The 8,667-nt window shown below is 50.4% G+C and overlaps 1 protein-coding gene across 2 annotated transcripts in view; it reads left to right on the top strand.

The window, feature by feature from the left end:
- The first annotated feature begins 4,030 nt into the window (after window positions 1-4,030).
- LOC142466715 (uncharacterized) overlaps window positions 4,031-8,667 on the top strand; it is an 18,020-nt gene continuing 13,383 nt past the window's right edge. The window contains exon 1 of one of the 2 annotated variants that reach the window (XM_075572043.1): window positions 4,031-4,121. The gene's annotated coding sequence lies outside the window, so the exon portion shown is untranslated. The remainder of the gene's footprint in view (window positions 4,122-8,667) is intronic. The other variant, XM_075572044.1, reaches the window with a different exon arrangement.

The raw sequence follows: 8,667 nt of genomic DNA, 5'->3' as shown, positions 1-8,667 counted from the left end.
TCCATGCACTGCATGGGCTTGGTGATTGAACAGTAGTACGTGTGAGTATTGAAAATAAACTTGTACACACTCTATGGTGTCTCCTCAGACAGTCAGCGTGCGCCAGCCGAAAGGGTTTCCATACAGCCAGGGTGTGTGAGGCGGTGCACCAGCGAAGGGAAAAAATTGTGACTGGACTGCTCGTTGCTGGTACAAAATTACTTTATTTGTGGCACATAATAGCAGCAAGGGGAGAAACCCTCTCGACGCGTTTCACACAGCATTTGTGCTTTATCAGAGTGAAAAGACATACATACAATACACTCTAAATACCCATGATGCCCCAGTCCTGTGGCCAATAGAAATGAAAAAATCAAAAACCGCCCACACCTGAGGCACACGTAACCTCCTTCATCCATATTCATGGGTGGGGGGAGGTATTACACGGGATCTGGGGATCCTGGGTAAATAATAACATTGATTAAATGCGGGCCCGTCCCTATAAAGAACACATCGCTCATAGTAAAGCATTACATACTTGGAGCTTTGTCCCGCAACCAAATTACACATAAATATCTATATATAAAAACAAGAATTAAAAACAATCCCTTGCCGAGATGGAACTCCTGTAGATATTTCAGAAAATTACATAAAAGCCTAGATCTGTAAATGGTATAACAAACCAAAAAGGATCATATACTTGAAAGACACTTTTAGCTATTGAGACAGAATTAATAAACAATGTGCCAAGAATCACTACGTACTGTAATAAAGCGAGGGTCTCTGAACGTGCCTCACTGAAGCAGCAATGTTCAGAAACTGTTGCCAGTTCGCTAGCAATATATGTGGTAACATTGAATGAAACTAAGTTGCATTAACTTGTACGTCAGAGAGGATCCCGCTCTTGGACAGGAGATGGCGCTCCTACATCATCTTAAAAGATATTGATAGTTGCATAGACATAACCACTACGATTCCAATGATGGAATCATGAAAGCTCAATGAAAGACATACTTGTAAAATCATAAACCACATATAACATATGTGTACTAATGAAATGACAAAGAGAGGAGAAAAAGAGGGGGGGGGGGGAGAAGAAACACAAAGAAAAGACAGAAGAAGAACACATTGAAGAAAAAAGGAAGAAAAAAATTGGAAAGAAAAAGAATAAATGAAACATTTATGAAAATTGATTAAACAATTATAAAAATGTGATAAAGGGAAAATAATGATTTTTAAATTATAAGTAATTGGGAAATGAACGAATGAAAAATTATTTTGTAAAAATAAATATATAAAGAACATATGAAAATAATTTTTTAGTAAACGTAAATTATCAATGTGTTAGCATAAAAAATGTTGTAGTACCCAGTCCACATTAATCCCAGATGGGCCAAGTGTATACAGAGAGAATGTCCACAACATTTCTCATTTGTTCAGTAGATCTAATCTATCGCCTCCACGTATGGACAATTTGACATATTCCAAGGCCGTGAAATGAATATTCTTCAATTCACCTTGAGGACATTACAAAAAGTGTCTTGAAACAGGGTGTTTTATGTCGTTATTTTTTATTAAACGGACATGCTCTGAAATCCGTTGTTTTAAAGGTCTAATAGTCCTTCCCACGTATCCTTCAGTGCAAGCGCACCAGATATAATAAATTACAAACGATGTTTTGCAATTTAGGAAGGTTTTGATAGTATAGGGATGCTTCATTTTCCCTACCATTAAAGTATTGGTAGGGAGGGCGTATTGACACATTTTACATAAACCACAATTAATCCCCCCCCCCCCCCCCCCCCCCCCCACCCTGTGGTTTTTAGATTCACAGAAATGTATGGTTTCCGAGACAAATAGACTCGGAGACAATTGAGTTGCCAACGTTTTTGCCTTTCGGAAAACAAATCTTAGACCTGTCTTGACAAAAGGGCAAAGCTCTGGGTCTAACCCAAGGACTCCCCAATGTCGGTTAATGATGGATTTAATATGTTGAGCTTGGTTGCTATACTGGGTGACGTGGGGGAGTAAAACAAAACAAGAAACAATCATTGACACTGCTCTTCATTACCACATATATTGCTAGCGAACTCGCAACCGTTTCTGAACATTGCTGCTTCAGTGACGTAAGGTCAGAGATCCTCGCTTTATTAAAAAAAACAGGCGCACTCAGTGTAGTATGCATCCAAAATGTATGTGGACTGGTAAAAATATATAAATTGCGCACTCACGAACATCACAGAATTAAAAGCATGTATGAGTCTCAGCTCAATCGCCAACCAGGATGACTGTGGGCTCCAAATGGTATGTAAGGTGTTCCTCCAAGGTCTTCACCAGATGTTGTAAGGCCCGGTACCTGCATAGGTAACTTCCGTGTACCGGGTGCTCCGTGCACTTCCCCGCTTCCTGTGAGGTCCTAGCAGCGTGCCAGATGTTTAACCGGGGGCTCCAGCCAGGGCCGCCAACAGCGGGGGACAAAGGGCATGCGCAGAGCCGAGTTTCCCGCAGGGAGTCCTGTCTGCTGCCTGTGGGCCCTGCCTGCTGCATGTGGGCCTGGGTGGGCCTAGCCGGCCCACTCCCCCCCCCTCTCTTGCTCGATCCCCACGTGGGACGGAGAGCGGGGAAGCGCCAACCCTGCACCCTCGCGTGCGCCTCCTCCGCCAGGCAGCAGCCACGGAGGATGCTGCAGCCGCCCGTCATCGCGCCCCCCCCCCCAGCTGCCAACCTCCTGTGCGCCCCCCGATCCCACCTCCCGTGCGCTCCCCGAGCTCACCTCTCGTGCGCCACCCAAATCCACCTCCCGCGCCTCCCCTCCCCTCCCCCCCCCCGTCCCCAACTCCCGCCCCGGGCAGCTGCCAATGGGACGTCGGGTGCAGGGGGGGAAGCGGCAAGGAAGCAGCACCCACCCAGTCAGGGTAAGTCACCCACTCAACTGTGATTGTCACCCACCACCCAGTCACTGTCACCCACCACCTAGTCACTCACCCACTAACCAGTCACTCACCAGTCACTCTCACCCACCACCCAGTCACTCTCACCCAGTCACTAACCCACTCACTCACTCTCCCATCCACTCACTCTCCCACGCACGCACTCTCCCACCCACGCACTCTCCTACCCACGCACGCAGTCTCCCACACACCCAGTCAACCACCCACCCAGTCGCTCGCTGTCGCACCCACCCAGTCGCTCGCTCTCGCACCCGCCCACTCTCGCACCCGACCGCTCGCTCTCGCACCCACCCACCCGCTCGCTCTCGCACCCACCCACCCGCCCGCCCTTGCACCCACCCACCCTCGCACTCACCCACCCACCCTCGCGCTCTCGCACTCACCCACCCACCCACACGCTCTCGCACCAACCCGCTCGCTCTCGCGGTCAGGCAATCACCTGTCTTTTGTTGAAAATATAAAAATAAACAGGTTGCATTGTAATGTTTTTTTCTGTATCACAATAAGATAACAGTTAAGTAAAAGTTGCACGCTAAAAAATATTTTTCCGTGGTAGGTGCGCTATGGGTTTGGGGGTCGCTATGGGTTCGGGGGGGGGGGGGGGGGCGGCGCTAGCTCCACCATGCATTGCAAGTACCGGTGCCTGGGTAGATGAACTCCGTGTACCGAGTGCTCTGTGCACTCTCCCGCTCACGTGTCTACTCTCCAGGATCTCACATGAATTGCAGTAACACAAGGAAGTCTCTGAATGGACCGTCACTGCCACCCAGTGGTGGTTTGGTGAATGATTTCGGCAACATTTTTTTATCAATACTGTGCTAATGCTAGAACTCTGTGTGTGATTGTGCAAAAATAAAATATGTAATAATCAGGGGCACAAAAGGGAGGAACTGAGGCAGCTTTAAAGAAATATATTAAAGGACAAGGAGGAGTATGCACATCTACATGCAGAAGAAACTATCTTTCCCTAGCACAGTGCCTGGGAAATGTTACTGTCTTGTTTCTAATCTACACAGTATGTGACACGTGATCCGTTTTGAAGTCTACAAACTACAACTCCCATGATCCCCTTAGTGTGAGCGTGCGCAGTAGGACACAGAGCTGTGACCTGGATGTAGTCAGTGTCTCCACTTCCGTGCAAGAGAAGATGAAGCAAGAAAGTGGTGCAGGAAGCACACAAGAGCCTTTTCTGTAAGTAACTTACTTTGTATTCAAAGCATCAGAGCAGGTATATGCAAACACGTGGCGTTTCAGGACAGACACATCCTCTCCCCAGACCATACACATTACTGCAATATTGACACTTAACAGGTATATATACTTCTAGGGATTACACAATCACCTCATACCCAGCATCTGTGTTTACAGCAACTGCAGCCTCAGTACTTCCTGGTTTTTCGTCTGATGTCATCGCAGCATCATATGATGCTGATGACATCACGTCGCCAAGTAACCTGGAAAACCAATAACAAAATAGAGTCACACAGGGACAGCTCAGCACACTTGCTGAACTGTGGAGAAGTCAAATTGCATAAGTTACACTTAAGTAACAGTAAATTGAAGTAACATGTACGCACTATATTGGTGCCATTTAGGAGATTTAATGACTATTAATTAGTCTGAAGAACTGGGAGCAGCCGTGCTGATATTTTCTTTCTTAGATGATTTTTCTGTCAAAACGAAGGGGTTAAAGCTGAAAAGGAGCCAGTTAAAAGATGGTTCAGTTTTATGAGCTTCCAGTCAAAAGCAGCATTATTACACACATTTATCTGGGCATAAGATAACAAGGAAAACTACAAACCATTAGGGATCTATGTATATATAGATTACAAGACAATTCCTATTATAGATAGTGTAGGTACAGAGGCACATGGGCTAGATCATAACTGTTATCTAGTAGCTTATTAATAATAATTGAGTAGACTTAAGTGGGATAAACAGAATAGTAGACTCCATAGCAGTCGTGGTCCAGAGTGGCAGAGGTTTAAAACTGTGTCTTTGGTATATCCACCCACATATATCTGGATTAATTGTAGAGGCTGACCTTACCCCATGAACAAGTTTAGTTCAAGTCACAATACTTAAAAACAAAACAAAAAAAAAAATGAAATGTTCCCAGCACACAAAATACGATAAGGGGATAGGTGAACACAAAATCTTTTAATGAAAAACACTGAGTGTGAAACCACAACGTGCAATACAGGGGAAGGGAGAGGAAAGGGATGGGGTGAGGCAAACATAAAAGTACAAAGGAAAGGGGGCAGCAATGTTTCGGGGTCTGGAATCCCTTCTTCAGGCCCGTTCCCAATAGATACTAGGTATCTAATGGTAATTCCCTGTACAAATCTCCCAAGAAAGCACCAACAATTGTGCAATGATATATGCACATATTCACCCAAGGTGTTAACTAGATCAGTCCAGAGGTAACACTAAAGCAAAGAGCAATGGTAATTTGATCTAACCTCCCAGGGGATTAGAGTGAGCACACAACAAAGTCCAGCAACAGCCCACAGGCTACAGTTCAAAAAAAACAAGGGATATGCCTAAATGTGAAAGGTATACTAACTAAGCTGTTAGGCTAAACAGATCTGGTGTGCTTCAAGACAGAGCACTGACATCAAATAGCTTCAAGGCAGAGTTTATACAGAGCAGTTCAGTAGCTGCAGTGAGTTAGTACATGTTCCTGCTCACACGGTGCTGGAATGCTGTACAGACGGAGCCCTCAGAAATACTTCCTCCTTGTGAAGTCAGAAGCCGGTCCCACATGATCGCTGCTCATGCTGATAGAGAATAGTGACGGCAGTTCCTATTGGTAAACAGAGACGCTGTGTGGCCAGAGGCTGTCAGATCTTCAGCATAGTAGGTGTTGTCATGGCAATGGAAGGGTACTGCAGGAACACACAGTCTCACACCCGGTATACCCTCAATGTTGTCAGATAGGGTCCAAGCCCGGTTTGGACAAAGGGTGTGGGAGGAAGGGGGATACAGAACACAAACAGCAATAGAAACACAGTAAGATAAACCATGTGAGACTGGTAACTCTTCTCTTGAGGGGGTATTGGGGAAATTATTTGACAAGCTGTTTGGGGTATAAGTAAAATGAAGATTTCTGTTTCTTCAGTAGTTTCGAAAGGAGTTGGAAAGAGCAGAGCGGAGAGGGGGAGCAGAGAGGGGGGGGCGGGGGAGCAGAGAGGGGGGCGGGGGAGCAGAGAGGGGGGGCGGGGGAGCGGAGAGGGGGGGCGGGGGAGCGGAGAGGGGGGGCGGGGGGAGCGGAGAGGGGGGGAGCGGAGAGGAGGGGAGCGGGGGGGGGGCTGGGGAAGGGAGAGGGGAGGCGGGGGCCCGCAGAGGGGGGAAGGGGAGAGGAGGGGAGCGGAGAGGGGGGAGCGGAGGGGGGGGGAGGAACTCTGGGATTCAGGAACTCTGCTTCCAACATTGGTCTGTCTCTCTCTGTGGTCTTTGTGTCCTCAGGATCATTAATTACACGATGTTCCAACAGCAATCACGATGTATCGTTTGTTGTCTTGAGTAAAAGAGTTTGCAGAAAGATGCAGTCACCAGTCACCTCTAGTCAAACTATAGTCTAACTTTACAACATTCCAATGTTGGAAGCCGAGTTCCTGAATCCCAGAGTGGATTAAAGGCTGATATTTTCTGTACTAAGTGTAAGTGCATACCTTACCATCTAACACCTGAATTGCTCAGATATACTGCCCTATGATGTTCCTCTTTTTCTTTTTTTCTCTCTCCCTGCATATTTGCGCCTAGGTCATTCTTTCCTATATATATATATATATATATATATATTGTTCGACAATTAATGATAACCACACGCCCGTGGCGTTTGGATTTAGGCCGCTGGCGAGTTGATTTAGGCTGCTGCGGCTCTTTGAATTCCCCTGCTCGCGCCAACATTTTCAATTTTTTTTTTTAAATAAATAAATCCTCTCCCTGATTGGTCTGACCAGGGGGGGGGGCGCGCGCGCGCAAAGTTGGTTGCTTGGCTGCTGGATCCAGCGCGTCCCGCGCAGGCCCACACACTGCCCCGATGTCCCGCGCAGGCCCACACACTGCCCCGATGTCCCCCGCAGGCCCACACACACAGCCCCGATGTCCCGCGCAGGCCCACACACTGCCCCGATGTTCCCCGCAGGCCCACACACAGCCCCAATGTCCCCCGCAGGCCCACACACACAGCCCCAATGTCCCCCGCAGGCCCCCACACACAGCCCCGATGTCCCCCGCAGGCCCACACACACTGCCCCAATGTCCCCCGCAGGCCCCCACACACAGCCCCGATGTCCCCCGCTGGCCCCCACACACAGCCCCGATGTCCCCCGCAGGCCCACACACACTGCCCCGATGTCCCCCGCAGGCCCCCACACACTGCCCCGATGTCCCCCGCAGGCCCCCACACACAGCCCCGATGTCCCCCGCAGGTCCACACACACAGCCCGGATGTCCCCCGCAGGCCCCCACACACAGTCCCGATGTCCCCCGCAGGCCCACACACAGCCCCGATGTCCCCCGCAGGCCCACACACTGCCCCGATGTTCCCTGCAGGCCCCCACACACAGCCCCGATGTCCCCCGCAGGCCCACACACTGCCCCGATGTCCCCCGCAGGCCCCCACATACCCATGATGTCCTGCGCAGGCCCACACATACCTACGATGTCCCGCGCAGGCCCCCGCAGGCCACCACATGGCCCTGATGTCCCCCGCAGGCCCCCACATACCCCCGATGTCCCCCGCAGGCCCCCACATACCCCCGATGTCCCCCGCAGGCCCCCACATACCCCCGATGTCCCCCGCACGCCACCACATGGCTCCGATGTCCCCCGCAGGCCACCACATGGCTCCGATGTCCCCCGCAGGCCCCCAAATGGCCCCGATGTCCCCCGCAGGCCCCCACATACCCCCGATGTCCCCCGCAGTCCCCCGATGTCCCCCGCAGGCCCCCACATACCCCCGATGTCCCCCGCAGGCCCCCACATACCCCCGATGTCCCCCGCAGGCCACCACATGGCCCCGATGTCCCCCGCAGGCCACCACATACCCCGCAGGCCCCGATGTCGCCCGCAGGCCCCAGATACCAACATACCTCTGGTGAGTGGGACTCCCGGCTCCGTTTCTTGTAGTGTGTGTGTGTGTGCGTGTGTGTTTGTGAGAGGGTGTGTGTGAGTGAGAGGGTGTGTGTGAGTGAGAGGGTGTGTGTGAGTGAGAGGGTGTGTGTGAGTGAGAGGGTGTGTGTGAGTGAGAGGGTGTGTGTGAGTGAGAGGGTGTGTGTGAGTGAGAGGGTGTGTGTGAGTGAGAGGGTGTGTGTGAGTGAGAGGGTGTGTGTGAGTGAGAGGGTGTGTGTGAGTGAGAGGGTGTGTGTGAGTGAGAGGGTGTGTGTGAGTGAGAGGGTGTGTGTGAGTGAGAGGGTGTGTGTGAGTGAGAGGGTGTGTGTGAGTGAGAGGGTGTGTGTGAGTGAGAGGGTGTGTGTGAGTGAGAGGGTGTGTGTGAGTGAGAGGGTGTGTGTGAGTGAGAGGGTGTGTGTGAGTGAGAGGGTGTGTGTGAGTGAGAGGGTGTGTGTGTGTGAGAGGGTGTGTGTGTGTGAGAGGGTGTGTGTGTGTGAGAGGGTGTGTGTGTGTGAGAGGGTGTGTGTGTGTGAGAGGGTGTGTGTGTGTGAGAGGGTGTGTGTGTGTGTGAGAGGGTGTGTGTGTGTGAGAGGGTGTGTGTGTGTGAGAGGGTGTGTGT

This window comes from Ascaphus truei, chromosome 15, assembly GCF_040206685.1.
Source record: "Ascaphus truei isolate aAscTru1 chromosome 15, aAscTru1.hap1, whole genome shotgun sequence".
Lineage (NCBI taxonomy): Eukaryota > Metazoa > Chordata > Amphibia > Anura > Ascaphidae > Ascaphus > Ascaphus truei.
This window is presented reverse-complemented; position numbering and strand designations above follow the sequence as displayed.